This window comes from Panthera onca, chromosome B4, assembly GCF_046562875.1.
Source record: "Panthera onca isolate mPanOnc1 chromosome B4, mPanOnc1 haplotype 2, whole genome shotgun sequence".
Taxonomy (NCBI): domain Eukaryota; kingdom Metazoa; phylum Chordata; class Mammalia; order Carnivora; family Felidae; genus Panthera; species Panthera onca.
The window spans coordinates 53,776,554-53,792,774 of NC_138345.1; the positions used below are offsets into that span (position 1 = coordinate 53,776,554).

Sequence of the window (16,221 nt, forward strand, 5' to 3'; positions counted from 1 at the left end):
GTACTAGTGAGGTCACTATTCTGAGTTCCTTGAATGTCACATCAATACCTCCATTTCTTGTTCAATAAACATAAATCATATCATGTTTCCCCACTTTGTGCATTGAAGACCTTGGAGCTTCCTCCCTTCCCTCGATGTCTCCAAACTCTCTTTATCTCCTTTCTGTTCCCTGTATTTTTATTTTAACTTGACAACATGTTTAATCAGCTCTGTAACCATTCCATCAGGAAAAGCCTGAATGGTTATGATTAAGCTCAATGCCATCTACTGTTGAAGACACAAAATCTCACAATTAGGAAAAAAGAGAGAAAAAGAATAACATATTTATTGAGGACCAACTATGATCAAGCATTAGAGGTACATTAACATATTTAAGTGTTAATAATGACGATGTAAAAAAATGTTATATGTTTGAAAAATTTTAGAATTTGCCGTTAATGATAATTCTCACACAAGTGCAGAAACTTTAAGATGTGATGATGTACATTGCTGATCTCTTCAAGAGGATGTGTAACTCAAACTCATTTGGTATTAAATCGACTTTTTGTTAACAAGTCTTGGGCCTAACTAGTTTTCTTCAATGCAATGTATTAAAAATACAATTTTATCCTCCTCCTTTTAATTTTTTTTTTTTTTTTTTTTTTTTTTTTTTTTTTTTTGCTATCTTATATGTCGGCTTCTGGTATCAGGCTTATGCAGTTTTGTAAAGTTAACTGGTAAACTATTTAGTTTTTAAGGTTCTGGAACAGATTTTATAACAGGAAATATCTGTTTCTTTTACATTTGAAAGAGTGCTTCTAGCTTTTTAAAGAAATAATATTTTTAAATTTAAAATTTTTTAAATATTTAAAGAAAAATATTTTTAAAAGTTTTTGATTGGTTATTGTAGCTTTTTTTTTTTGAAATCTGCTTCCTGATTCAACAAATTGTATGTTTTCCAGGAAATTCTAAATTTTTCTTAACTGCTTATTTATTTTTGAGACAGAGAAGATGCAGGGAAGCAACAGAGAGAGGGGGAGACTGAGGATCCAAGGCAGGCTCCATGCTGTCAGTGCAGAGTTGGATGTAGGGCTGGAGTGGGTGAGATCATGACCCAGCTGAAATCAAGAGTCGGTCGCTTAACTGACTGAGCCACCCAGGCACCCCCAGATTTTTTAATTTCATAAAATTAGAGCACATAACCTCAACTTGCTATTACACTCTTTTCTCATTCCTGATTTTATGACCGAGTTTGGCTTTTTTCTGAATTTTGCTTAACAGGGAATTATTTTCTTGAAATTTTCAAAGAAATGGCTTTTGGATTCTGTTTCTCTGCTACCTAATTGATTAATTTTTGTTTTTTACTTTACTTCTGCTTTCTTTAGTCATGCTTTAAAAAAATCTTTACCTAAATTCTTGATTTGTAAGCTTATATCATTTACCATAGTAAACAATATCTCTTACAGTAAAAATTTGTGTATAATTAAAAGGTTTGCCCTGATGTAGTACCAATGATGTTTTTGTAATTGTTTACAAATACATTCTTGATTTTCAATTTGATTTAAAATTCCTATTTGCTCTAAAAGGAGAATGATTTAAAATTTCTCTGTTTGGAAATTTTAATTTAAATTTGCCTTTTAGTTTTCAGATTAATCACATTTACAATTAGGGAATGTAGCCTATTCATTTTATCCTTTTGGAAATTTATAAAAGGTTTAAACCAAAGAAGTTAATTTATGAATATTAATAAGTTCAGGTTTTGAAAATAAAGGATGTTTATTAATGATAAAGGACAATAATAAATATATATGTACCATATCAAACCAATTAATTATGCACCTCCCATCTTTTTTTTTTTTTTTAATATATGAAATTTACTGTCAAATTGGTTTCCATACAACACCCAGTGCTCATCCCAAAAGCACCTCCCATCTTTTGATATTATTTTCTTTCCTGTTTTTTAAAGCTTGAGAGTAATCATATATTAAAATCTTTCAATATAATTGAAAAAGTTTTATGAATTAATTCCATTTTTTCAAAAATTTTTACTTGTAGAACTTAATGTGTTTTATAGCTATCATGTCTTTATGAAGTATAGATTTGATTTTCTAAAAAATATGTGTAATATATATTAATATGTTATATTAATATTTATAGTTAATTTTTTGAATTTTATTTTAATAAAAATATTGCTACTTCTGTCTTCATTGATTATGTTTACATGATGTATCGCTGTTCCTACCTTTATTTTTTTCAATTTTCTGTGTTCTGTTTAAGGTTAGAAATTTATTAACAGTATAAAATTGAATTTTCTAAAATTTTACCTTATCTAAAATTTTGTCTATTAGCAAATATATTTAATTGTCATACCTGATGTTTGGTTTTCCTCTTTTATATTATGTATTGCATTTGGTTTTACTTTTCCTGGTATCTTCCTTTATTCTTCCATATGTATATGTGCTATATTTTTGCTTTTAGTTTTTACTAACAGTATGGAAATCATAGCCACTTCTTTAGCAATTTGAAAAATATTTTGCAATTGGTTGTCTAAAAATTATAAAAATACACATTAATACTATTTTTCTCTTCTGAAAAATGCAAAAGAATCAAATAATAAATGCTGTCTATTGACTCCCTTTGTGTAAGATTAAACATTTAAAATGTTAAATTTAAAAGACTTGAATGTAAGAACAAGCCATAAAACTCCTAGAAGAAAGCATAGGAGGTAAGCTCCTTGACATTAATATTGGCAGCGATTTTTTTGGATTTGACACCAAAAGCAAAAGCAACTAAAGCAAAAATAAACAAGTGGGATGACATCAAATTAAAAAAAAAAAAAACAAAAACAAAAAACTTCTTCACAGCAAAGGAAACCCACAACAGAATGAAAAGGCAACCTACAAAATGAGTGAAAGTATTTGTAAATCACATAGCTGATAAAGGGTTAATAGTCAAACTATATAAAGAACTCCTACAACTCAATAGCAACAACTTAATCCAATTTAAAAATGGACAGAAGAACAAAGTAGACATTTTCCAGAGAAGACATGCAGATAGCCAACAAGTAAATGAAAAAATGTTCAGTATCACTAATCATCATGGAAATGAAAATCAAAACCACAATAAGATATCACTTCACACTTGTTTAAATGGCTATTACCAAAAAAGACAAGAGGTAATAGGTGGTTGACAGAAATGTGGAGAAAAGGTAGCCCTTGTGAACTATTGGTGAGAATATAAATTTGTGCAGCCATGATAGAAAACAGTATGGAATTTCCCCAAAAATATAAAAGTAGAACTACCATATGATCCAGGAATTACACTTCTATCCAAAGGAAAAGAAAACAGGATATTGAAGAGACATATGCACTTCCATGTTCACTGCAGCATTATTCATACAGACAAGATTTGGAAACAACCCAAGTGTCCATCAGTGGATAAATGGGTAAAGAAGATGTGGTATATATATACAATGGAATGTAATTCAGCCATGAGAAAGAAGGAAATCCTGCCGTTTGTGACAACATGGATGGACTTTGAGGGCACTGTGCTAAGTGTAATAAGTCAGCTAGAGAAAGACAAATACTACATGGTATCACTTACCTGTGAAATCTATTTTAAAAAAGATTAAATTCTTAGAATCAGTAGAAGAACGGTTATCAGGGGCTAGAGGGTGGGAGAGATAGGGAGAGGTTGGTAAAAGTGTACTGACTTTCAGATATAAGAGGAATGAGATCTGTGGATCTACTATTAAACATGGTGATCATCATGTTTATGATGTTGTAGTTGATGACACTGTATTGTATAACTAAAATTGCTAAAAGAGTAGAACTTAAATGTTCTCACACACCAAAAAAGTGAGGTTATGGATGGGTTAATTGACTAGATGGGGGATTCTTTCACAACACATATGTATATCAAATCACAACTGTGTACACTTTAGATATCTTACAATTTTGTATGTCAATTTTACCTCAATAGAATTGCAGTTTAATTTTAAAAATTAAACTAAAAAATTGTTTTTATTTTCTATTTCCTCTTTTCACAATTCCAAGTTTGTTTTACTAATGTAATCAAAGATCTAAGATATAAATTATTAATAAATTATTTTTATGTGTCTTCCGTTTGGTATATAAACAAATCCACAAGGAAAATATCATGCATGCATCCTTTTGCTTTATATTTATTTCTTTAAAATACATTCCTAGAGATAGAATGTTTCAAATATACTAACCAGTGGCATTCCAAAAGGGAAAGACAATAGAACCTCACAAACAGCATTTGAAAGATTAGCTGTGCTCAAACTTCACCAATTTATCAAATTTACAAATTAAAAATGGCATTTCACTGTTTTGATTTTCATTTTTGCTAGTGTATTAAAACTTACATATCGGGGCGCCTGGGTGGCTCAGTCAGTTAAGCGTCCAACTTCGGGGCTCAGGTCATGGTCTTGTGGTTTGTGGGTTCAAGCCTTGCACTGGGCTCTGTGCTGACAGCTCAGCCTGGAGCCTGCTTTGGATTCTGTGTCTCCCTCCCACTCTGCCCCTCCCCAGCTTCCACTCTGTTTTTCTCTCTCTCTTTCAAAAATAAACATTAAAAAAATAAATTTTGTTTAATGTGAATTTTGACTTAAGTGTATTTTTAAATTCTATAATCATATACTCCTGTATAGAATCTAAATTTATAAATGTGCTTAAAATAATTTTCTTGCCTTATGATGATATGATTACCTGCATTTATCTGTGTTTTATTTTTTTTTAAGTTTTTTTTTATAATGTTTTTTTTTTAATTTTTTTTTTTAACGTTTATTTATTTTTGAGACAGAGAGAGACAGAGCATGAACGGGGGAGGGTCAGAGAGAGGGAGACACAGAATCTGAAACAGGCTCCAGGCTCTGAGCTGTCAGCACAGAGCCCGACGCGGGGCTTGAACTCACGGACCGTGAGATCATGACCTAAGCTGAAGTCGGCCGCTTAACCGACTGAGCCACCCAGGCGCCCCTATCTGTGTTTTATGATTTAGTTCTAAAAATATTTAATGTATCTGGATTTATTTTGATATAGTAGTGTTTACAAAGGTTTTTTAAAGTACACCCAATATGGGGCTCAAACTCACAATCCTAAAATCAAGAGTTGCATACTCTACCAACTGAGCCATGCAGGTACCCCTTGATGTAGTATTTTGAGATAAGGAACCTAATTATTTCAACAAATTGTTAGCCATTTGCCCTAAATACTATGTGTTTAATAATCTATATTCGCTGCCTTTGCAAATTATTAAATTATGAGTGTCTGGGTTTTCTAATCTCATTATTATGCCTATTTCTGTCCAGGATCACACAATATAAGAATTATATATATAAAGTATAAAAATACATTTTAATTTCTGACAGCATATGCCTTTCTTCATATGATTCCCTCTCAAAGTCTCTTAGATATATTCATTTTTTTTCTTCTAGATACATTCATGATTGTTTTGTCAGCTTCTAAAACTATCTAGTTGAGACCTAAGAGACCATTTATTTATAATCTTTATATATATGGCATTTATACATAATGCATATTTCCTTGGAGTCCATAATGCATGTTAGTATATGCATTTTTTTACTCCACATAATCTTAAAGATCAATGTTTCTTTCCATTGTAGATTAAAAACTTGAGTCCATAAAAGGATTATATAAATATACTTGACTTGCTAAGGTTGTAGTGTCAGGTTTTGACAGAGTAGAAGCTTAAACCCATATCTGCTGATGCCTAGTCTAGTGCTCTTGACACTCACTATATGTGGTTGATATTGTTTTAAAGCCCCCAACCAGCAGAGATAGTGATATGATACAGGGTACCATATATCCAGGATATTCAATTTTGATTTTGAAAGAATCAAGTTTTCAACTCTGTTCCACAATTTTTGCCTCTATCTAAACAATAAAATTAGTTTGCCTATGTTGTTGTTTTTATTTTTCCTTTTTCTTTCTGGTATAGATTTCTAGGCTGGCTAAAGTGGTTGACTTGTAAAAAAAAAATATTTCTATATTTGGTAGCTCATACAACGCAAAGAACCTCACAATGATAGTAGGGCTGACTAATGAACACAGAGTACCTACCACCACAGTAATCAGTGTCAGCACTGGAGGTGAACTCAGAAGTCATTAGTCAACAGGCAGGAGGATCAGGACCACTGAAGTGAAAGTTCTCATAGACACAAAATCAAGTTACTTACTAGCAGTGTGTGGGTTGCTGTGTTAGCTGGGTGCCCTCTTACCACCAAGACCTGTCATTGACCAACCTGAGTTGAAAATCAAGGCCTTTGAAGTTCAAAGTAGACTAATCTGGATAAAAACTGGTTTGAGAAACCCTGATAACTTTATAAAGCACTCACACTGATACAATGTATAATTTTTGGCATCATATATGTATATTTAATGTTACCATGGCCTTCCCAGGCCTTACATGTTTTAAGCACAGTTACCTGTAACCTCTCATTTCCTATTCTCCTCTTCCCCGCCTCACTATGCTCCACTCAGGCCTTCCTCATGTTCCTCCAACATATCACGCAGCCTCTATATCAGGATCTTTGCATTTCCTAAGCCCTTTATCTGGAACATTTTGCCCCCTATGACTTGATCCTTCACTCTCTCTTTGTTCAAACGTCAACTTCTTGAAGGCCTTCCCTAAAAACCCCATCTTAAATAGTATGTGCTGTCCGTTTCTATTTCACTAATCTTACTTATTTCTCTTTATAGTAATTAACTATTCCTCCTTAATATATGTATCCCCTTGCTAATTTCTTTCTTGCCTGCAAGTCCCACAGTGTGTCAAGAAATAGTTTTTCCCCACTGTAATGGTCTTGGCATAGAAGTACCCAGTGAATTAATGAAGGAAACATCCTAGATTTGAGAGAAATAGAATAATGGAGTAAAAATTTGGAGGTGTAGAAGGTGTAGAAATCGCCCCTACAAAAATGTGTAAATAGACATCACATGATGGAAGCTTACAAACTTTCTACACAAAGTTTTATATGATGAATTTTTACCAAAAGGCTTTATTAAGGTATTATTTACAATTAATTGGACTTTATTACTGAGGTTATTCAGGTGCATCCACACATAAGATTCTTTAACAGATTTCATTTTCTAACATTCATCCTCCAACATCAGTAGAACTCAATCTTAGGTTATACAGTGCTTTTGGCCAAGTCTGGAGTGGATTAAATCCATATTTTAAAAATTCAGGCATTGATTTATTTCATGCCTAAGGCTCCATCCTTCATAAGCAAAATCCAAAGTAGTGAAATATTCCAATTCCAAGACAGAAAAGTATTCAGGAGTGCATCTGTTTTGCCTTATTCAGAAATGCATATATTTTTTTTAAAACCCTGCCAGAACCCTGGCCATTTTGAAAGTATTTACTTTATTGCAATTCTGCTTGTGATGAGTGTTTATTGTGAATCTGTGAATTTGCCATTATAAATCTGAGTATGGATTTCCTGGGAGCTGGCAAAGTGCCATCACTGTACATGAATGTCACCTACTCTCCTGTCCACTTCACCGCACCTCAGGGAATCTAGTCACTCTCATGACAGGGGCTCCCTGATTCTTTGCCTCCACCAAAACATTCTATAGTCCCTAGGAATTTTTCATGTAGCCAGGGACATTAGTTCCCGCAAATGTGCCCCTGCTCCTGAATGGTTCCTCCTTCCTATTATCTCTGTGCCTCCTATTCCTCCAACTTGTAGGGGCAAGGTTGCTCAAGCACTTGATTTCTGTACACAGGATGCTTATTCAAGCTCTGGGTTCTGAAATAAAGTGCTGCTTCAGTTTCTAGCTTTTTTCTTATATTGTATTCCCACTAGATGGTAAGTTGTTCATCCAAGGAGATTGATCAAACTTTATCTCCAGAGTGAACAAGGATGAGCAAAATAGCAACTGGAGTCTGTGGGGAAATAGAATATCTATGGTTGAGTGAATGATATCATTATGATCAAGCTGGCATGCCCAGTATGGAGTGAGATCTCAATCTGAGGTAACAGCAAATGAAACAGATTCAGTTTCTTGGAAGAGGATCGGCTAAATGGAACTATGGTCAAAGGTCTAGACAACTAGGGTTTCTAGAGTGGAGCATGATAAAAGAAACTAGATTATGTTCAGAATATCAAATATATTTATTCTCCAAGAAGGAAATAACAAATTTCATGACCATTGGTCAGTTACGTTCATGCAGTTAGAAATATGTGAGGTGCATCCTCTTAGCCACCAAGACCATAAGAAAATATAGTAATTTACTATGATAATATAAGTGGAGAGAATTTAGAGTAGCTGCTAACAATAGAAATCCCATTGAATGGTACCTGGAACCCACCTATGAGCTGTGAATCCTGGATATAGTACAGCAACACTTATCACAAACCTCACCCACCAGAGATTTTTTATATACAACATTCAGTGACCGTTACTTGAACATTTCACTATTGACAGTTTCTGTAAGAGGTAGGTATATGGAGGACAGCAGAGGAAGTGAGAGGAGGGTTGATGAAGGCAGTCACCACCTATGTTATTTTCCTACTGGTACTATACAAGGTACCACAAACTTAGTGGCTTACCACAGCACAAATTTATTCTCTTCTGAGTCTTGAAGTCGTAAGTCTGAAATCAATCTCACTGGGTTAAAGTTGGGCATTGGCAAGGCTGACTACTTTCAGAGACTCAGAGAAAAGAGTCTATTTTCTTGCTTTTCCCAGCTTGTAGTGCCTTTTTTGTATTCCTTAGCTTGTGGCCTCTTCCTCCCTGTTCAAAATGTGTAGCTCCAGTCTGCTTCTGTCACCACACCACATTCCCCTCTGAGTGTAGTCAAGCCTACCTCTACCTCCCTCTTAACACTTTCCATTACATTTAGGCCCAATCCAGATTATCCAGGATACTCTCCCCATGTTAAGTTCCTTAAACTTGATCATATTTGAAAAGTCCCTTTTGTCACATAAATGAGCATTCACAGGTTCAAGTGATGAGGACACGGATATGTTTGGGGGACATTATTCAGCCTCCCACATCATTTTCCACTACCTTTCAACTTTGTTTTATACATTACATAAATTTTACAAGTGACCTGCTGAGATAGCAAATCATATGGAGACACCATTTGAACTTCTGTTTAATCATTCACTGTTTTATTCAACAAATATTTGATGGATATCTACCAGGTGTCCAGAACTGTGTTAGCCTATGAAGCAAACATCACAGATATATCCTTTCACTCATGGAACTCACAGGCCACATTATTCCCTTTACTAAATTATGTATGCCCTTCCCCTTACTCCTTTTCTTCTGTGAATTTGCCCATCCTTGTCTAATCCTGCCTTCCTGATCTTAAACCAGGTAGCACTCTTTTTCTGAGAGGATGGACCAAGAACAGAATTCATTTAAACATGTAGCACAATTAGCTTCTTAGCATTGAAAGCCTCAGATGATATTTTGCTCTTTAGATGTTTACTTCACCTAACTTGAAATTATGTGGAAAAAATGTCATATCCTAAGCATGGGTTAAATTAGTGAAAGGCCCTAATCTCCTTTGAATAGGGATTAGTGACTGCATAAATATTGCCCAAGAAAGAGCTGATCCCTGGAGAATGAAAGCTGCTTTTACTGCAAAGTGCTAAATGACTACTCAGATGTGTGAATTATTTATAGTATTCATCTTTACAGATAGGATTCTGCTTCCATCTACTGGCTGGCGAATTTTACAATCTTCAGTACCACACAGGTAATTTTTACTTGGATTATTGTATTTGTTTCTGATTTACAGGCACACTATCAGCTCTTGTCTACCTAGGCCTTCATTACTCCAAAATTAAACAGCTCTTTCTAGTCCTACCTTCTGGAGTGGTTGATTAAATTAACCAATGTGTTGTCTTATGAAAATTGTTAGGCAGCTACAGATAGCCAAGGTATCTAAGAGGACATCTGAAGCCATGAGGAAGTGCATGGTACACAAAACACACTTATAAAGGCCCGAGAATAAAGGAACAAGGCAATCCCAGGAGGTAAGGACATGACTGAAATTTCTGGAGGCCTGGAGTTAGCAGTCATTGAGGACAGGAGAATTCTGTTGCTCCAAAGACAATTTTGGGGATTGTGACTAGTCTTTGTTATGTTGTGTAAGAGAGAACAACTTGAGAATTCTCTAGGAAAGTTATAGTTTCCAGAAAAAAAATAATATTTGTGCTCTGAGGTGTTAAGAATCTTTCAGAAAACAGGGTTAATTAGGATTTCTCTTTCAGAAAACCAAATGTTATACTGGTGCTATTCAAGAGGACACACATTTTTGCCATTTGAATAATATTTGAAAAATATTATTCTGAATTTGAGCCAAAGTGACCTAGAGAGAATTGAGGTAAAGAAGATTTGTAGCATATGAAATATAATAGAGGACTCTGTCATAAAGTCTTATGAATTAGCATTAATGTAGCCTGTAATCAAATAAATGCAAAAATGAAACAGTAAGATTTAATTTTGTAATTGTCTAAGATTGAACAAATATATGATTGAGGGATATAATCCATCAGAGGTGCAATATATTTGTAGGCATTGTTCTTGAGATATTCTTTTTTGGAAAGCAATTTGAAAAGTGAGTTTTGAAAAGCTTATACTCTGATTTGGTAATATTGATTCTAGGATATACACTATAGAAATAATCATAGATATATTTAAGTGTTTACATAAAAGGATATTCATTATAGCATTGTTTAAAATTAGAAAAACTCATAAAAGGTCTAGGGGAGCCTGGGTAGCTCAGTTGGCTGAGCGTCCCCCTTGATTTCAGCTCACATCCCCATGGTGGGCTCCATACTGAGCGTGGAGCCTGCTTAAGATTCTCTCTCTCCCTGTACCCCTCTCCCCCACTCACACACTCTAACAAAATAAAATTAGAAAGGCCTATTACAATAGCTACGACATAATGAGTGATTATAATGTTTCTGTGATTTGTGCTTGATCCTTGATCCTGAGATACAGCAGGAAAGTAAAGGGAGAGAAAAGAGAAGGAGAAAAAAGGAATAATATAAGAAAATAGAAATAATAGAGAATTACTTGTCCCCTATGTTTCCTAACAGCCTAATTATTTGGTATTTCAGCCCTTGAAAAGAATTAGATAAAAGGTAAAAGCCTTAGAAATGGTTTAAGTAAGATTTTGTGACACTTGTAGGAAAAGACCATTTTTCCTCTGCTCTACCTCAGTCGTGCTACAGACTGATAACCTGAAGTTATGTTGCCCAATAAGGTAGGCACTAGCTACTTAGATCTAAATTAAATAAAATAAATTCAGTTTCCTGGTCACACAAGCCACATTTGAAGTGTTCCCTTACCACACATAGTTAGTTGCTACTAGATTTGAGAGTGTACTTATACAATATATCATCATCTGCTGCCCTGAAGACTCAACATAGATAACTGAGGAGAATATTGGAAAAATTGTAATCTATTTCACTTTTGTTACCCCATCTTGTAGCTACTTTCTGGTATTTATCATCACCTGGAACTGCTTCACAATAATACATTTAGATTTCCACTTTTCCCGCTCATCTCATTCCCTCAATTAGTCTCTTCCTAATTCATTGGACTTTCAATATATTGGCCCTTCTATTTTCTTCCTATTCATTATTACAATGATGTCCAATAAAAATACAATGAAGTATGATGATTATATAGGTATTCTGATAGACACTCTTCATTACTTTAAGGAAATTCTAATCACGGTTTGCTGAGTTTTATCATGAGTTAAAGAAGAGTTTTATCAAATGCCTTTTTTACATATTTTAAGATGATATAATTTTAGGGGTTTTTTTTTCCTCTTTATTCTATGGATGCAATGAATTACCTTGATTGACTTTAGACTTTTGAATTTTGATTGACCTTAGTGATTTAAGATTCTCAGATAACTAGAAATAAAAGAGAACCTCTTTAACCTGTAAGTACAAAAACCTACAGCTAGCATTATTCTTAATTGTGAAAGACTGAAAACTTTTCCTCTTAATATTGGGAACATGGCAGGGACCTGCTGTCACCATTTCTATTTTATAATATGATAGTCCAGGGAGAACACTGCAGGTCTTAGACAGTACAATAAGGCAGGGGGAAAGGCATCCAAATTGGAAAGGAAGAAGGGCAACTATTTTCATTTGCACACAGCATGGTAATTTACATTAAAAATTTTAAGAAATATGTTTTTAAAAATCCAGTAAAACTACCAGCTGAGTTTAGTAAGATTGCAGGACATAAGTTCAATATACATATGTAAGTTTTTATACACTAGCATTAAACAATCAGAAATTGAAATTAATATAATTTATAATAGTATAAAAATAATAATGCTTAACAAACTTGACAAAATATGTGAAAGAATTGTCACTGAAAAATACAAAACTGTGCTATGAAAAATTAAAGAAAACTTAAGCAAGGGGGAGATACACCATGTTTATGGATTATATGACTTAATATTACCAAGATGCCAATTATTCCAAAATTGATCTATAGAGTCACTGCATTTTCTACCAAAATTCCACCAGAGTTTTATTCAGAAGTTAGCAAGTGTATTAAAAAATGTTTATGGGAATGTCAAGGACCTAGAATAGTCATAACATTCTTGAAAAAGAAGAACAAAGTAGGAAGACTTATATTATCTGATTTCAAGACTTGTTATGAAGCTATAACAATGAAGATAGTATGGTATTGACATAAAGATAGACATGTTGATCGATGAAAGAATAAACAGTCTAGAAATAGGCCCACACATTTATATTTAACTGATATTTTACAAAGATTCCAATCAAGTTCATAGGGAAATAATGTTTTAAACAAATGCTGCTAAATAAATTGGATAATGATATGCAAAATAATAAGTCTTGAACCTTGCCTCATGTCCTATACCAAGAACAACTCAAAATGGAGTATAGACTTCAACATAATAGCTAACAGCTCTAGAACAAAACAAGAAAAATTTATTGACTTTGATTTTGGCAAAGATTTCTCAGAACACAAAAAGCACAAAAGGTAAAGAAAAATTGATAAATTAGAACTCATCAGGGGCACCTGGGTGGCTCAGATGGTTAAGCGTCTGACTTTGGCTCAGGTCATGATCTCAGGGTTCATGGGTTTGAGCCCTGAATTGGACTCTGTGCTGACAGCTCAGAGCCTGGAGCCTGGATTCCGTGTCTCCCTTTCCCTCTGTCCCTCCCCTGCTCTTACTAGCTCTCTCTCGCTTTCTCTGTCAGAAATAAATAAACATAAAAAAATTAAATTAGACTTCATCAAAATTTTAAGGTTCTGACTTGAAAACATTTGTAAACGTATACCCAACAAAGATCTTGTTTGTAGACATCTAAATAACTCTTACAACTTAGTAATAAGAGGACAAACATCCCAGTAAATGCTGAGTAAAAAAAAATTGAGCAGACATTTTACCAAAAGACAGAAAGAAAGAGAGAAGGATAGCAAATAAGCACATGACAAGATGCTCAACATCATTAGTCATTAGGTAAAAGCAAATTTGAAATCAGAATTACATACTACTACATATCTATTAGAAGGAATAAAATTTAAAGACTATTCATACCAACTATTAGGAGGGAGAGAAACAAAACTCTTATACATTGCTATTGGGAATGTAAAATAATACAACTATGTTAGAAATTTCCTAAAAACTTAAGTACACAACTCTCATATGACCCAGGCATTCCACCAGTAGGCATTTTTCAAGAGAATGAAAGCGTATGCCCACACAAAGGCTTATAAACAAATATTGATAACACTTAATTGTAATAGCCAACTGGAAACAACTCACATTTCTATAAACAGTTGAGTAGATAAAGAAATTGAAATAATTTGTATAATGTGAGCTAATCAGCATAGAAAGGAATGAACTGATATACACAACAATATGATTGAATTTCACAATAATGATGTTGAATGAAAGTAAGATAAAAGGTATCATTTGTGTGGGTGATAAAAGATGGTGATGGAGTGAGCTATGCAGATATCTAGAGAAGAATAGATTGGAAGAACAGCAAATACAAATACTCTGAATATGGGGTCTATATCTTAAAAGTCTTAAGGCCATTCTTTGGACTTTAAGCTGAATGGTAGGAAGCCATTGGAGGATTTGAGCAGATAAGTGTCATGATATGATCTGTTTTGACATGGTGGAATTCTGGCTGCTGTGGTGAAGTTTACATGGGAGAGTGCAGTTGGTGAATTTAAGGAGATAAGCTGAAACACGAATTGGAGAATGCCGCAATAATTCAGGACCAGAACGACAGCCATGGTGGTGGTGAGAAAGAGTCAGATTCTGGGTATATTTTGAAATTAGAACATATGTTTTGAGTAAAAGAAGAGTCAAGAATTATTCCAATAGTGTGTGTGCATGTGTGTGTGTACATGTGCGCATGTGTACACACAACTAAAAGGATAGAACTACAATTGACTGAGATGGGGAATATTATAGGAGTGGTTTGGGAAAGGAAGATGAGAGGAACAGCTTTAAAATTTTTTAGTATCAGAAGCCTTTATCTATGTAAAGGGAGATGGTGAGCAGGCAATGGAAAAATCTACCATAAAGTCTTGAGGAAAAATCTCAGGAATAAAGTCTTTACCAGAGGTAAAAATTTTAGAATTCTCAACATATAGAGAATATTAAAGATACGAGAATAGATGAGATCACCAAAATATAATGGTTGAATTCTGAGGCTGTCATGGAATAATTGGGAGTGACTTGTAAGACTGTCATGGAATAAGTGGGAATTGAATCCTGAGACATTCCCATTAAGAGGCCAAAGATATATAGAATATTTAGTACATGAAGTGGAAATGGAAGCCAATGAGTTAAGAGGAAAACCACAAAGGATAGTATCCTGAAAACTGTTTCCTGGAGAAGGGAATAGTCAGCTCTGAAAGATGGCTAATAGTTCAAGTCAGATAAAGACCATCACATTATAGCATTTAGGTAATTTATGACTTAGGGAAGAGTAGTTTGAGTGGAATTGGGGGTATAAACTTGATTGAGTGTACTCAGGAAAGAATGTGAGAAAAGGAATAGAAAGCAATATTATAGATAAGTCTTTTGAGAAGACTTTTTAACAGTACAAAAATAGTGCAATACCTGTAAAAGGTACAGAATCAAAAGAGGGCTTTATGAAGATGGGAGAGTGACAGGATGCTTATATGCTGATGGGAACATTTCTTTAGAGCAGGAAAATTGATATCCTTTGGAACACAAGGAGAGGAAACAATCTGGTGCACAAATGGAGAATGATCTTGGCTGCAGCATGGACAGTTCCTCAAGGCAAAATATGTGGCACTGATGCTATAGGTAGATAGATGTATTGGAAGGAGGTTTTGAGTTTTGTTCTTCATTTTTTGTCAGTGAAATAGTCACCAGCTGAAGGTAAAGATAGGAGAGGATGTTTTAGAGTTTTGAGGAGATAAATGAAGTTTAAAAAGAGTCAAAAACAAGCTGACACAAGTTAGGAAAATGCAGCATGATACCTACACAAAGGCTCATTTGAGTTTCTTAATCATAAACTTAAAGTCAACATGTTGAGGGTTTTTCTTCAACCTCATTCAGTAGCATGGATGAATTGACAGAGTAGTCTGAGAGTTGGGGTTAATCAAGGTTGTAGTTAAGCAATTAAGATGATGCAAAGGTCAATAATGACTTGAAGAGATATGGAAAAAAATTATTACCATGACCATTGAATCTAACCCAGAAATGCAGGAAAATGAGGACATGAAACCAGGAACAATGCAATCTCTGGTAGAATCAATCAGTGGTTTATAGATCCTGATTAGTGAAAGTGTTGTTGCATCTGACTATAACACAGTATATGCTGGAAAGATAGACAGTGGTAAACCAATCCTTGGAAATGATATTACGGGGGAAGTTCCAGTTTTTTGTGTAACAAGGTCTAGGATATATCCATTGGAGTAGATAGAAAAGCAAGATCATTGGAGAAGGAAAGTTTAAAAACCAAGAAGCCAGAAAATTAAAAGGATTATCTCCATGATCATTGAAATCACCAATAATTATGATAACAGTAACATTCTGAGAGATTGACTTTGAACCAGGAGCTTAAACTGTCACAGAATAAGTGGAAGTGACTGAAGGATTAGTAGATGATTCCAACAAGAAGAAGAATAAGTGATAGTGTCTTTTGATATGAAATTGAAAACTATGCCTTCTGAGAGAAGAGGGAATGAA

The 16,221-nt window shown here is 34.1% G+C and overlaps 1 protein-coding gene and 1 long non-coding RNA gene across 3 annotated transcripts in view; one reads left to right on the plus strand and one right to left on the minus strand.

Annotated features, from left to right (window-relative positions):
- Nucleotides 1–16,221, plus strand: part of SLCO1B3 (solute carrier organic anion transporter family member 1B3) — a 207,528-nt gene that overhangs the window by 115,086 nt on the left and 76,221 nt on the right. The window contains exon 1 of one of the 2 annotated variants that reach the window (XM_078450053.2): nucleotides 9,614–9,735. The exons of the other annotated variant lie outside the window; for it this stretch is intronic. The gene's annotated coding sequence lies outside the window, so the exon portion shown is untranslated. Of the gene's footprint in view, nucleotides 1–9,613; nucleotides 9,736–16,221 lie in introns of those variants that run through there. 2 annotated transcript variants of the gene reach the window in all.
- On the minus strand, nucleotides 700–2,043 carry LOC144616933 (uncharacterized). Its single transcript, XR_013556849.2, has 2 exons — nucleotides 1,905–2,043; nucleotides 700–1,818 (listed from the first exon to the last, which is right to left on the minus strand). It is a non-coding gene; the product is annotated as an uncharacterized LOC144616933 (long non-coding RNA).